The sequence below is a fragment of the Pteropus vampyrus genome, unplaced genomic scaffold (genome assembly GCF_000151845.1).
Source record: "Pteropus vampyrus isolate Shadow unplaced genomic scaffold, Pvam_2.0 Scaffold86, whole genome shotgun sequence".
In the NCBI taxonomy this organism is placed as follows: Eukaryota; Metazoa; Chordata; class Mammalia; order Chiroptera; family Pteropodidae; genus Pteropus; species Pteropus vampyrus.
The window spans coordinates 4,193,107-4,208,305 of record NW_011888867.1 but is presented as its reverse complement, the minus strand read 5'-3'; the positions used below and the strand labels follow the sequence as shown (position 1 = coordinate 4,208,305).

General features: G+C 53.4%; 1 protein-coding gene across 1 annotated transcript in view; it reads left to right on the top strand.

The window, feature by feature from the left end:
* The first annotated feature begins 1,277 nt into the window (after positions 1-1,277).
* Positions 1,278-15,199, top strand: part of DISP3 (dispatched RND transporter family member 3) — a 47,802-nt gene continuing 33,880 nt past the window's right edge. Inside the window, exon 1 of the mRNA XM_011363631.2 lies at positions 1,278-1,422. The gene's annotated coding sequence lies outside the window, so the exon portion shown is untranslated. The remainder of the gene's footprint in view (positions 1,423-15,199) is intronic.

Below are 15,199 nucleotides of genomic sequence, written 5' to 3'. Positions count from 1 at the left end.
CTGGCTTGGGCCATTTGCTTCTGCATATGAGCTCTCAAGGCATCCAGGGCCATAAATACCAATGTGTCCACTTGGCAGCTGGCCAGTGGGTACAGCATGTGGGGACTGAGCACCACTGAGCTCCACGAAGCACCTTAAAGTTAGAGGTGCCCCCAACTCAGTTTTCCCTTTTTAAACAGGGGGGTTGGGGAAACTAACATGGGCTGAGCATCTGTCTGTGGCTATGGCACTTGGTGTTTCATTTTATAACTCTCCCGTTTTTATTTCTCCCATAAGCTGGAAATTTCTGAAAGTAAGGATTGTGTTTCACCCATCTCTCTGTCTGCCTTCTTCCTCCCTCGGCACACACTCTGAGGATGTAGGGTAAACTCTTAGCTCACCCCTCACTCAACAGTGGCAATGTCCTCCCTTCTCACTGGCTTCTATAAGTAAAACCCTTAAGTCTTGCAGCGGGAGACTGGCAGCTCGTCCTCTTTAGAGGCATCCCCCTGGCTCTTGCTGGGTGACACTAGTGCCAATGCCCTCTGATCCCTGATGGAGAAAAATGGGCCAGGCACTGGCGGTGGCTCCCCAGCCTCTTCTTCTTGTGGTCCTCTGGCCCGTGGTATCAGGCCTACCGTGTGCTAGAGCTGGAGGAAAGCTGGGTCCCAGGGGCTGGCATGGCTCTGGTCTCTGGTGCCAGAGACCTGAATGGAGAAGGAAGGAAGAAGGGACAGTGCCAGGAGCCTGGGCTTGGCAGCTCCCTCCAGAGGAGACCCGGGGATGCCTTCGAATGTCAAAGAGGCTGGTGACCTGCCAAGGCTGAGTGGACTAAGAGAGGAACCTAGGAAACTCGGGGCCCGGGCAGGTGGCCAGGAATGGGCCCTTTGCAGAGGCAGGGACTGACCCCCAGGGGTCGCTGCACCGCTTGCAGCCTCAGAGGCTGGCAGTGGGAGCCCGGCTGTACCATCGCACGGCCCTGGCAGGGGGAGCAGCAGTCACGGCGGCGCCTGGCGGCGGGCTCCGGAGACAGCAGTGCGCGACGGAGCGCAGGCCCTAGCCCGCTGCTCACGCAAGGCCCGGTGGCGTGAAGGCCAGAGGTGCCAGTGGCTGGGGGTTGGGGCGCGGCTCCAGAGCCTCCCCGGGACACCCCTACATCCCGTGGTGGAGCCGGGACCCAAACAAAGGCGGACGGCGAATAAAAGGCGGCGGCGCCTCTTGCTCGGGATTTCGCGCTGGGGACCAGGATCCGCACCAGGCTGTGCGCGGTCTGTATGCTCTGGAGCGGAGCGGGGAACTCCAGCCTCCTGCAGCTCCGAAGAGCTTTTCTCTGCGACTCCCGCGAGGGGACAAGTCCTCACGGGTGGCCCCAGTCTCGGCCCCTCCAGCGCTCCTCCCTCCTGCGCCCGCGGCTCAGCCGCCTGCTCAGCTCGGCCAGCCGAGGTGAGTGCGACGGCCGCTGGGCGCCATCCGGGTTGGGGCTGGGGAGGCATTGCTCAGAGGAGCGGGTCAAGTCCTCCGCGCCGCCCCCACCCTGGCCTGAGCAGGGCGGTGCGTGAAGTTCCCCCGCTCTCCAGCCAGTCGGGGATGCGGGCCTCGGAACCACTACGCTGGGAAAGCTGGCTGGTGGTGGGCAGAACCCAGAGCTTGTCCTCCGCTGTCGGTCCCCAGCTCCGCACCAACTCCCAGCGGGCCTGAGCAGCCTCGGTCTACACCGGCTAGTTTGGTGTCCAGAAACCGCGAGGCTTCCGACCTCCGGCCCCCTGCTCGTCCCCGCGGGTGGATGACTGATTCCATAAAAGTTGAGCATCGGTCTGAACCCGCCCCAGATCTGGCTCGTGGCTGGGCTGGAGCAGGAGAAGGGGACAGGAAAAGGTTAATGACCTCCTCTCCATCCACTCCCTACTTTAGCGCACTTATGCTCTCAGCGGGACATTTCCCGAGTCCTGGGGCCCAACTAACCTGCTGCGGGTCCAGCTGGGCGCGCGGGGGCTTCGGGGCAGGCTAGGTGGACGATGGAAGCCGAGCGCGAAAGGGTCTCCAGGCCCTGCCGAGAACACGAGTGAGGGTGGACGTGGAGTGGGCAGCCGAGCAGTGGCGGCGCCGAGGATGGGGGAAGATGCTGGCGCGAGTGGCGCCGAGTCCCGTGAGTCAACCCCGCCGCTGGGAGAACTTTTCCAACTCCCTGGGGGCGGAGGCCCGCAGCTCGGCTAGGAAGGCGCCTCCTAGGAGGCTTCCTTTCCTGGGCCACTCTCTACTGTGGAAGCCGGCGCCAGCTCCCCGCAATTCCTCCTGAGGCTGGGTGTAGATCCCCTCCTCTCCGTGCCCCGGGTCAGCACCGCGGACAGCACCTCGCGGGGCGGCCTTGGAAACCCAACCCCCCGCGTGCGCCCCACGGACCCGCCTGCACACTCACACAGATCTACAGACCACCGGCAAACAGTCCCCCACACAGATTCATAGTCCACTCACGCAAATACACATCCACCCACGGTCCTCACAATCCGCACAGAGGGAAGAGCCACATGCACGTGGACGAGCACAGATCTTCCCACCCGCATCAGCAATCCCGGCCGCGTCTTTACGTCCTGCTGTCTCTGGCCACCTGAATAAGCCCCAGACTCCAGAGCTCACTGCAGGGTGCTCACAGAGATACCCAGTGATTCACAGAGCCGCTCAAGCGACCCGCCTCTCCACACGCACACAGTCCCGCTCCTTGGGGGAAGTAGAGGATGGCAGAGCAGACCCTCCCCCACCCAGTGCAGACCTGGTCAGGAACCAGGGTATTTGCCAAATTCAGAGAGTAGGCTCTGGCCCGGTGGAAGCTGAGGGCAGAAGCCCAGCCTTACAGAATCTTGGTTTTAGGTTCAGAGTCCATTGTGCTGAGCTCGCCGCCCCATGCCTGCTCCCCTTCAGATCTTACTCCAGACAAATCTCCTTCTACAACCAGAGTGTGTGCCCCTCTCTCCCCACACCATTCTTTGCTTTCACTTGCTGCGTCTTTGTTTCCCCGCTATGTTCTCCTCCTCCAGGTTTATCTTTCGCACACACGCACCTTTTTTTTTTGTCTTTTCCAGTTCCTCCTTCCCGGTTACCTTCACTCTCTCCCCTTCAGTCAGTCTACACCCATGTGGGAAGCTTAGGGGTAGCCGTCTCCATTGTCTCAGCAGATCCTGCACCCCCACCCCTCTCTTTGGAAGTCCGACACACACACCCTCTCTGCCCATGGCCTCAGCAGCTTTTGCCCCCTTCCAAGGCCAGATGTGCCAGCGTCCCCACAGTCTTTCCAGGGGCCAGGATTCCTCGGTTGTGGAATCACAGCAAGTGATTCTATCTCCGCCTCCCTGGGGATTTGGCTTTTTGATGGTTCTGGTTACCCATGCCCTGGCTTGCCCTTGGACACCTCTCCTGCCATTGCTCTTAAAACCCAGAAACTAGGTTGAAAGAGGAAGAGCGTCAGCATGAGGTAGTGGAAGGAGCGCGGGAGAGCGAGCGGGGAGCCCTGGGTCCTAGTCTCAGCTTGGCCATGTGCCAACTGTGTCCTTGGGCAAATTTCTTTCTCTGAGCCTCAGCCTTCCCATCTGTACGAGAACAGGGTTTGTCCAGGTACCTTCAGAGTCTCTTTTTGACCTTAATAATGTGGAACATTGGAGTCTCTTGAATGTGGGTGGGACTGAAAATCGTGGTTCTAACTCCAGAGGTTGTGGTACCTTCCCCTTCCTCAGAGCAGCCACCACCGGTGAAGTCATCCTGTCCTGTGAGCAATGGATGTTCGGATGATTTCCTTTATAGGACCAGAGATGTTAATTTTCTCGCGGTCACACAGCTGAAACAATCTCCATTGGGGCAGGCATTGATTCTACTGTCAGTATATCCTCTGGATAAACCACTGGTTCTGCCGGCAGATGCTTGGGGAATGAACGAATGAACAAATTAATGAATAAAAGAGTAGAGACTTCAACCTGGATCTCCCTACCCCCGGAGCCTTGGGATTATGGTTTAAGCCCTTTTCCCTGATAGTTTAGACACGTCTCCCTTGTCTCCCCATCTCTCCTGAAAGGTCATTCGAAGGCAGATGGAGTTGTCAAAAACCCTTCCTCCCTTAAGGCCAACTCTGGGCTGATCGTAAATGAACACAGAGAAGTTTTAGAGTCCCTGCCTGGCGGGTGGGGGCTTGGCGATCAGCCCAAAGTCCCTAAGACTCAACCGAGTAAGCTGTCCGTGGCAGCTGGCCAGGATCTGAGGCCAGAAGGGAAGACAGTCATCGCTACCATTTGGCTGAGCAACCACTTCCCACAGACCCATGAGCTGAGTACTGTAAAAATCAGCTTTACAGATGAGCAAAGTGAGATGATGAAAGATGAGGTGGTTTCTCTACAGGCAAACAGCTAGCCCACTGTCAGTCATAAAGATAAGCATCCCAAAATGGTGGGGATGGTGGCAGTGGTGGTCGATAATAACATTGTTGGTGTTGATAATGATGGTAGCATAATTATGATTGGAGGTTTGATGATTGGGCTCTTTGGTACTCTTTCCCCGCTTTGAAATTGTTTACCCTCTTAAACCTCGTGTATTTCTCCCCTCGCCTAACTATGGAGAAACCAAGGGCTGGGACAGTGAGATGGAGGTGTCCAGTTGTCGATCAGTTCCAGCTGAGGAGGAGGGCTTGTCATTTGAAATCTTCTTCGTCCTGCCCACCCTCCCCCACCCAAGCACATCTCCTGCCAGAGTAGCCAGGAGCAGTGTCAAAACACCCTTCCAAGCTGGGTTCCAAATGCAAAGCCCAGGGAAAATAAATAAAGAGAGCAGTGCCCGCCCGAAATAGAAACATGTATCAACTCACAAATATGCATGTTTTCCAAAAGTCGCATTTCACGGGCAGACAGTGCGGCTCATGCTCCAGCTGCTCGACAAAGGCTGGAGGCATGGACGCTGCTGGGATCGGTCCAAGGAAAGTGGCAGAGCCTCCCCCAGCGAGCTTACACCCTGCTTGGGGTGTAAGGCCAGACTGGAAGGCCAGGCAGCCATGCTCCCGCTCCTCACCAGCTGGAAGGTACAGGGGTGGGGGGATTGCAATTATTATGTGTCTATGTGGTAAGCAAAGCTCTTTGGAAATGGGCAGCAGATCAGGCTGATGGCCTCGGGTCCTCTGCCTTACAATGGGAGCAGCAGGCTGGTAATAACAATATGGATAATAATAGCTGCATTTGTTGAGTATCTACTACGTGCCATGGGCTAAACATTTACACGTATTATCTCACTTAACCTTGCAACCATCTCATGACATGCGAACTGTTATCCCCATTTAATATATGGGAAAACCAAGGCTCAGAGAAGTGAAGAGGCTTGCCCAAGGCCATGCAGCTAGCAGAGACCAAGTCGGGATCAGATTTTGATCTGAATGAAGCAAGAGCCCCTATTTTGCCCAGTACTCTGCATCGTGTCTAGTATTCATTCATTCATTCATTCATTCATTCAATAAATTTTTTGTATGTGTGGAGAAACCCATTTACATGATAGTTTTCAAAAGAATGTAAATTCCTCTGCCGCCTAGGTCAGAGGCGAAAAATCGTACTGTCACCTGAGTTTAGCTCTGGCCATCCCTCAGTGGCCCAGGATGGGTATCTGACGCTTCTGAGCTAGGTCTACATCTCAGGTTCTGTTCCCAACCCGTCTGCCTAGGTGATGGGCTCAGGCGGGATCCCCACTCTGAAGCTCGGACTGTGAAAGGTAATTGAACTCCGTAAGAGGTCAGGGCTGCATGAGGCCTCGGCAGATGGAGAAATGACTTACTTCAGAGAGGACAGATGAGTTGCCCAGCACCACACAGCACGTCGGTGGCAGAGTTTGAATCTCATAATCCCAAACTGGCGTGCCACGTAGCCAGGCTCGCTACATGTGTGGGAAGCGTCCAAACCGCCCCGGCGAAGGGGGCTGAACCAGTGCAGGCAGTAAACCTAACACTTCCCTTCCGAGCGCAGAGGGGCAATGCAGCTGCTTTCACTGCCTTCTCCTCCGCATCCCTCCGACATATGGCCTATCCCAGCTCCCCACCTAGTCGTCATCATGAACAACACTAGCAAATACAGAACATTTGCCATGTGCCAAGCACTGTGCTAAGTGCTTCACACATATTAATTGCTATGATCCCTACAGCAGCCCTAAGGTCTTCTTATTACACTTCACATTGAAGGAACTGACGCTAGAGAGGTTGACTCACCTGCCTAAGGTCTCACAGCTAGTAAAGGGACAGGTGGGGTCCGTGGAGCAGGTTTACTCTGGGGGCAAGAGAGGAGGTTTGGAAGCAAAGCCAGGGAAAGGAGGAGCTGATGGACAGCAGCAAGCTATTTATATTACACCTTCTGGCCTTGTCACGCTTGCTGGCATTTGTGCTGGCAGAAGCTATGTCTCTGCCAAAACCTGGAAGTAAGAAGCCTGGTACAGGGTCCTGGGACCGGCCCCTGGGGGGACATAATCTGGGTGTTTCTCCCTGAATTTGGGGGGAAACCCCACTAGATATGCAGAACTCCTTGATCCTGGCATCCCCTTCCTCCCTCTTTGTTCCTCGGAGGGAACCAAGCTAGGAACCTAGGAAATTTGGAAAAAGCTGTTGGGTGGGAAGATTAGGGTTTGCTGCATGCAGTGAGCTTGACCATTGGGAATAAGGAGGTGGTGGGACAATGGGAAGGGCTGGCTTGGATTCAGGTGCCAGCAGGGGCCATGCAGGTCTCTATTAGGGGGCACTCTTTGGAACCAGTGGTGTCCCAGGAGACAGTGTCCAGAAGCTTAAACCTCCTCTACTAAAAAAGGCATTCTCCTTCATCTCCCATCCCCAGTGGCTGCCTGAGCAGCCCCACTGTGTGCCAGGTTCTAGGCATGCTGAAATGGGAAAGCCTTAGTCTCTGTATTTGTAGAGCTCACCAGAGTCTCCAGTCCCTGCCCTTGTACTTCCTGTCCAGAGCAGAGGTTAGGGGTGATAAGTGATAGTTTACCCAGTTCCCCCACCGGAAGTAGACCCAGGTGTCCACTGGGACTCGGCAAGTGGTCATTCCAGGGTCAGGAGGAAATTTTCCTAGGAGTGGTACCTGCAATGTACCTGAGTGCTCTCCTCAGCTTGATGTCTTGGTGGGAGAGGGATGCAGTAGGGAAGGCTCATTCTTGCCCAGCCATCTGCCGAGGCATCTGACACATACTGGCACCTGGATGATGAATCTTTTGCCAAACCTTGTTAATAAAAGAGACGTGACTGCCAGCTGGAAGCCACTCCTGTCATGAAAGAGAATGTGGTGATCTTCTTGTCTCTGGGAAAGGCAGCCTAACGGGGCTTGGAGTTGGGACAATTGTGGCAAGCTGGTGATCCTAGAATGTTTGGAGATGAATCCTGTGTGTTTCCCCCACACTGCATTGGCCTTTGCACTGTCCTAGAGGATTTATCATGTTCTTAGCTGGGAGAGTTTTGCAGGGTGATCACCCGATGATAACCATGATTGTAATAATGGCCAACATATTTTTAATGTTTACTACCTGCCAGGCACTGGGCTTAGAGCTTTATAGGCATTATCATTCCATCCTACCAGCCCTATGAGAGAGTTGCCATTATCATTCCATTTTAAGGATGAGAAATGTGAAGTACAGAGAGGCTGAGCAGCTTCCTAGTAAGCGATAGAGACAAGACTCAAACCCAGGCAAGTTGGCCCCAGGTGCCGTAAGCACAGCCACCGTACAATGATGAGGCTACATTTTGGCCTTTATATTAACTTGATTTGGGTCTTTAAGGATGAGCATGATTGAAACCAAAACACCTTTTGGATCCTTCAGTAATCTGGGTAATTTGTACATACGGACTCAAGCTGCGTCCCAGTTGACAGAGTGACGTGTGTTGACTGTTTCTTGACTGCCAAGCAACCTAGTAGATCACTTCTCAGATGTCCAGATGTGGGCAACATCTGGCAGACTGGCAGGACTTTTCTGGATGTCACCCAGATGTTTCCCCTTTTCACTCCACGTAAATGCAGCTGAGACTCACATCCTTCTGTATACGCTTGTACGTGGGAAGTTCCTGGTTGAAAAGTATTCACCAGTTTGAAAACATCATCTTGTGATTTCACAAAGGCAGGATGTTGGTTTCGGTTCCTCTCTGCAATCCAGGTCTGAGGGACATTAGGTTAAACCAGAGAAAAATCAGGCTTTGGGAAAGTGTCAGCAGCTAAAGGAGAAAACCCCTCCTTTTCTTCAGTCAAGAAAGCTGAGACAAGGTTGGCCGGCGAAGAGCATTGCAGGCAAGTAGCTGCTGCATGTTCTCTGCAAGGGTTCCTGACTTTCTAACCCTATCCTCCAGTAGCTTCGAGCAGATGGTCTCAGAGTAACAGAGCCAGCATTGGTGATGAACAGGGACATGTCAGCCAAGAGGCATTCTTGGGTGTTTATGGACATGAGAGTAGATCTGAGGTGAGAATGTTCACACAGCCTTCGGGAGGAAGGGGGTTTGAGACACCACAAAGTTAAGCTAAGGGTGGTTTAACAGAAAGTTCTTATTTTATATAACAAGGACCAACGAGTGAATGAGTTAAGACTATGAATGAATGAATAAGTGAATGAATGAATTGGTAAATGGAAGAATTTGTGAATGGGGCTGATGGACTTTGACAGCCAGGGCCTTGATTTGATGGGGCCTGACCTGACTCCAAGTACTGACCAAGGGAAGGGTCCTATCCTTGTCCCCTGGAACACCCTTCAGCTCAGGGTCAGGGAAAGATAGGCTGAACCTTGAACCTTGCCCTCTCACTGCACACCCCGCCCGCACCCCATTCTGCAGACCCTCTTCTGGCTCCTGGCCCTGGCAGGGTTGGAACCCAGGCAGCTGCAAAGCTGACGGAGGCTGCAGCCCCCACACCCTGAGAAATCTGCAGCCTTCTTCACCTTCCCAGCTGCCCCCGTACCCCTAAGTCACCCCATCTCCTCTTGTTACATTTCTGTGTCTGGCCCTTTGGGGACTCCAAATGGCACAACTGGGAGATACCTGGAAGCTCATTGAATCTAACCCTCCCATTTGACAGAAGGGTAAACTGAGGCCCAGGGGAGAGGAAAGACTTGCCCAAGGTCACAAGCAATGGGAGACAGAACTCCATTATTGTGGAGAAATGAGGAGTGTTCCCACTAGACTTAGGATAACACTGTACCGTTTAGTAGGGTGGGGGTGGAACAGAAGGGGTCTGCGATTCTTGAGCCCAGATAGCTTCACTGGGTCTCTGTCTCTGGGGCCAGGAATAGCAGTTCTTAGTTCCTAGCATCCTGAATCTCTCACGCATTTTACAGGAAAGGCAGCAGAGCTTGCGGGGGAGGGGCGTTCGTGGTACTGGGGATCTGCTCTCCATCTTGGGCCCTCTCCTTCAGCTGCTCAGCACTGACCCTCGGCCCCCGTCTCTGTAAGCAGCTGCAACACGTGGAAGATGGGCTGAGGCTGGGGGCTAGTGTTAGACACCCCCGTCTGGCAGGGACCTCTGTGCTGGCCCCAGGTGTGGAGGGGTACTGAGTACACATCCAGGGCTGACCATCCTCCTTCCCATATACTCCCGAGCATCAACCCGCATTGTAGCCAGGAAGCCCTTCCCCAGAGCCACTGACCTGTACAGGCACTGAAGGTGCATTTCTACCTGGACACCCCAAATCGTGAAGTTGGGTGCCAGTCCCTGATGCTTCTCTCCTTCCTGCCCCAGAGCCTGCCACACAGCCAGGGCTGTGGCCAGAATGACTGGCCAGAATGATTCCGGGGCCAGACCCTGAGAGTGTGTGTGCATAGGGGTATGTGCATGAGTGTGCGTGTGTGCGCGCCAGCAGAGTTTGAGAGGGCTGGCTCTAGAACTCTGGGAGCTTTCAAACACGGAAGACTCAAATAAAATCTAATATAGTGGGAAGAGTGCTGAGCTTATCAGAAATCAGGTTCAAATAAATCTCTTTACATCTCTTAGCTTCGGTTTTCTTGTTTGCAAATTGGAAATAATTCCTAAGACTAGAAAACCTATACAAAAATGATCTACAGGCTGTAAGGTGCTGCACAGATGCAGTATCATTCAATCTCCCAGGATGAGAGTATCAAAGACAGGAAGAGAATGGCTCTGGCTTGAGGACACAAGGGCCTGAGTAGCCTCTAGCATCTCCTTGCCATGCTCCTTCTATCTGGTGATGGCCTCCTGTGCCCTCCACAAGCCCAGGCAGCAGGGGCTGGGGGAGCCCCAAGTTCTCAGAGCGAGAGATTTGCCCTTATCTCACTTTCTTTCTAGGCAGTGAGGCGGAGGGTACAGCCCCTTCCCAGATCTCCACCCCAGACCAGTCACGGTGGCCCCTTGGGGGCGGGGGGGCTCGAGTACTTTGCATTATGTGCCTTTTTATCTTTCAGCTTCCAGTTTACCCTCAAGCTTCTCTTTTGTAGTATGGGACTGAGGAGAGTCTTGCAACATCCCCGGACCCACGGATGTGGTCCGGATGTGCTGCGGGGAGGGGGGGAGAGTGGTTTCTGAAGCTTTCCCCTAAGAACTGACAGGTGGCCAGCTGCCGCGTCCCAGCGAAGCCGAAGGCATCCAGCATATGCTCTTCAGCGGCTCCTGCCTCTTGGAGTGAGGCTACAGCAGGAATCACCCTGTTCTGCCCCCCCCCCCCCCCCGCCGCCCACCAGTTATACAATAGCTTCTGAATAGGGGTGAAGGGGAGCCCACTTTAGAGAGCATCTCTCCCCAGATGGGGGACCACCCATCCAGAGATGTTAAGTGACTTGTTGGGTCACACAACAGGCCGGTGGCAGGGCAAGTCCCTACACTCAGCCTCCGGGGGCCACTTGTGCTGAGCCAGGCAGCCATCCCCTGCTTCCCCCTCCTCCCCTGCCCCTGACTTGAGCTCCCAGGAAGAGCTGGCGGGAGCCAGGGGAATTGTTTTACATATTTGTTAATCGGGTCTCAGAGAGAGAGAAGGGCCCTGAGCTCATCAACCAGGAAGGAATCCAATTTGGCTTTTATGGCCATGGTTATTGGTCTTATTTTGTGGGGATCTTTTTATTTTTTATTAATGCAGTGATCTGGGAGCTGGGGAGCTGGCTGGCTGCTGGGCCCAGGGGGTCCTCTGGCTTACATGAAACTCCAGACAGCAACTGGGACCTGGGCCTGGGGGTGGGGGACAGGTGGGGTCGGCGGCAGCATGGACAGGCTGCAGTGAAGATTTTCAGGAAACACGTGACCCTTCAGGCAAGTGGTGTTTAAGGGCCTGCCTGTACTTCACGGTTCTATAGGTGTTGCTGCTTTTATTAAGCTTTTATTGCCTCTTCCTCAGAGATGAAAGGCTGCTTGGCAGGGGCCAGGAGCCAGGCCTGATGGGTCTGGGCCCTGCAGCCTGAGTTGTGCAGGCAGAAGTGGGTGAAGAGGGAGAGGCAAAAGTGAACCGGATGGGGTGGAATTTCTTTTGTCCATAGAGCACAATGGTTAAAAAGATGGTCCCCGACTCCTGCCTACGGAGAGGCTCAGATCCCAGCCGCACTCCTGCCAGCTGCCTTGTAGAGCTGAGGCTGGAGCGGAGGTGACATAAATAAGTAAAGTGCCCAGTGCTGGGCACACAGCAGTGCTTGGTGGATGGGCAGCTCCCCACCCGAGCCTCTCCTATGGGGCCTGGCAGATAGTGAGCCCTTGGCCCTCTATTTTCTTTTGCTGCCTGGACCCACCAGGAGGAGCTGATTGGCAGATCTGGGTGGCCTGTTCGTGTCTCCCTCTCTGGACATAAAGTCCTGTTCCTGGCCCAAGTGCCATCATGTCTTCTTCTCCATGGCTGGAGGAAAAGGCGCTTCGAGGAGTGAGCCCTGGACAGAGATCAAGGAGGCTGAGTCTACCCCAGAACCAGGGGGCAGAGCACCTGAGGAGAGGCAAGTGTGAGCCGGGGTCGGGGGTGGGGGAGGCCAAAGGCTAGATCACCTGCTTCAGGAAGCCATGGGGAACTGGGGAGAATGGTCCTGGACTACCTGCAACAGAATCACCTGGGGAGGTAGTGTAAATACAGATTCCTGGGCTGCACCCCCTGAGTCCGATTGGTTAGATCTGGTGTCTGGCCCAGGAGTTTGCATTTTAATGAGTGCACGCAGTGACTGATCCACACTCCTGTCTGAGGGTCGATGTGGTAGACGATGAAGGGTCTGCTCTGGCAGACTGGCAGACCTGCCACAAGCCAGGCCAGATTTCGGCCTCTCTCCATCTGCAAAGCTCATAATGATCATACTAGCTGCTGTGACTCAGCAAGTGGAATAGCACCACCCCCATTTTACAGATGAGGAAACTGAGACCTGCCCAAGGCCCCCAGCTAGTGGCAGAGCCAGGGTTTGAACCCAGGACTATCTGACTACAAAATCCATGCTTAGCTCCCTCCTCCCCGCAAAAAAATCAGGCCCTGGAGCTCTCAGTACCTGATATTCTCTTAGTGTTGGGGACCAGTTCTGTTCCACTGAACACACGGAACAGGGAAAAGTGACAGTGGCTGTTGTGACCGTTAATGTTGCGTTCCTCTGGTGCTGGCTGGGACGGTTCCCTGGGTGATAGATCGACCGTTGCAAAGCTTGTTTGCCTGATATATATGGCACTGTTGGGCTCGCGAGTCAGTGCCCACAGTTTCCTCACCAGCTGTCATCCAGGAGAGGCCAGTCGTCCTTCAAGCACCGTAGCCTGCTCTCCTGTGAGAAATGAGGGGCCTGGGCAGGGTCACCACAGCCCCTCCCCAACTTCTTCTTCTCTCCACCCTCCTGGGCTCCCAATAAATATGTCCAGATTTTCTTGGCAAGGAGGAGTGGTCACGTGCATCCCTCTGAATTCCCTGGCCTCTGCTGGTAAATGTAGCCCATGAGGATGGTTTCCCTAGAGGGTAGCAGCTCTGGTGGGAGGAGGCGCAGGTGCCTGCCTCAGCTGCAGCCACAAAGCCAGGCTTCCGTAGGGCTGGGGACGGAGAGGGGTGGTAGATTTAGGATCTTCTTACTGGGAGAAAGACTCTGCCAGGTGCTGACAGTCACCCAGTCACCCCACTTCCTCTACAGGGCATATCCTGACTCTGTTGCCATTTTCTCTTGCAATTCTGGGTAGGACTTGGGGCTTCTTTGGGAGAAAACTTTAGGAAGGTCTAAAGATCCACCTGCTAGGAAGGGGCTCCCTGCTTTACCCCCAGTTTCCCTCTGGGATGCTTTATGCTCCATTGTATTAGTCACAGTTCTCCATAGAAAGAGAACCAAAAGGATGTAGAAGGATGGATGGATAGATAATAGATAGATAGATAGATAGATAGATAGATAGATAGATAGATAGATAGATAATAGATAGGTAGATAGATAGATAGATAGATAATAGATAGATAGATAGATAGATAGATAGATAGATAGATAGATAGACAGACGGACAGATGGACAGACAGATAACAAGGAATTGGCTCACATGATTGTAGCGGCTGAGACGTCCAAGCTCTACAGTTGGCAAGTTGGAGACCTGGGAGAGCCAATGGTGTAGTTCCAGTCTCTGTCCGAAGGCCTGAGACCCAGGAGAGCTGATGCTTCAGTTTGAGTCTAAAGGCTGTAAAGGACAAATATTCTAGCTTCAGCAGTCAGCAGATAAGAGTTCCCTCTTACTCAGCCTTTTCATGCTATTCGAGTCTTCCATTGATTGGATGAGGCCCACCCACATTAAGGAGGGCAAGCTGCTTTACTCAGTCTGCACACTCAGAATCACGTTTGGTCAAATGGGTACTCCTGGCCCAGTCAAGATGACACAAAAATTTAGCCACTGCACTCATGCTATCACAGAAGGGAAGGCCAGGCTTCTGAAACTGCTGAGACCTGAGTGATAGCAGGTCTTATGGGGATGGTGCAGGCTTGCTAAAGGGCGGTGAGTTTCTTCTCTCAGCTCTCAGGGAACTCAAGAGCGGCTTGGAATGGTGAAAAGAAGGTAGGCTTCTGGATCGAATGCTGGTTCCACTCCTATTAGCTGTGTGACCACAGGGAGTCACTTAACCTCTCTGTTTATTCCTCCGTAAGATGGGGTTGCTCATAATGCTCCCTTGCAGGACTGATGTGTGAGACAGGGTGAATAGAACTTGCATACGGTGGACGCACAGCTAATTATTATGTTATGGTTCTCTGAATGGATGCCAGAGTGTCTGCATTGAGTTTCTTGAGCTTTTGGCTTCACCCCATCTGTGTGATTTTGCCCCATTTTTACCACCTTGTCTCCAGCGCTGCTGTAGCCTCCTAACCTAAGTGCCCAGGTCTCCGAGAAGAGCCTGGGATTGTGGCTGGCAGGTGCATAACCAGGGCATCTGAAGGGTGGCAGACTCTCAGAAGATGGGGTATTAGGACTTAGGACACTGATGCCCAGGAGGGGCAGAGCCCCCCTCTCTCCATTCCTGCCTTCTCTGCCTCAGATGAGCTGAATCCACCAAAGGGGCAAGGGCAGACCCTTAAGCAGGAAGCAGCAGACACAATATCCCCACTTCAACATGTTAGGGGTAAATGAAGCTGTTCAACTCAAAACATCTCATTTTGAACTTCCACCTAAATCTCTCCGTCCAAGAATAGGAGAATTGAAGACCCCAAGATATTTCCAGGACCAGTGCTGAACCAGGGAGGCAAAATGCCCCGAGACGGGAAAAAGAAACTGATTAGGTCCTAACTGCCGTTAAATTATATATACATATACGTAGCTTAAGTGGAATCTGCATGTCTAATGTGATTTTTTTGATTACATTTTAATAGTCTAGCTGGGTTAGGGGGATGAGGAAAGAAGCTGTCATCCTTCGGCAGGAGGGAAGTTGTAAACATGGCTGTGGGTAGGCTCTGGTGTGGGGCCACATCCCTGGGGACCACCCTGGGGAAGAACGAGGCCTGGTGGGAAGCTGGGGGTGTCAATGAGGCAACACTGCCTCCCACCAAAGCCCCACTCTATCCGGATGGGGAAGTCCATCTGGCTTTGTGACTTGAAGAATGCCTCCTTCCTTAGACCTTAAAAATAGCTTCCCGATTTTGGCTTTTTGGGTCCACATGTCATCATCTCCAGGTCTGGTTGTTTCCCGAGGCTGCCAAAAACTCCTCCCAGAATCTGGTGATGGAGCAGATTGAGCACTCTTTTGAGCCAAGAGTCCTGGCTCTGACACTGAAACATGACCTTGGGTAAGCCCTTCTCCTTGTGTGGTCTCAGTTTCCCCATCTGTAAAA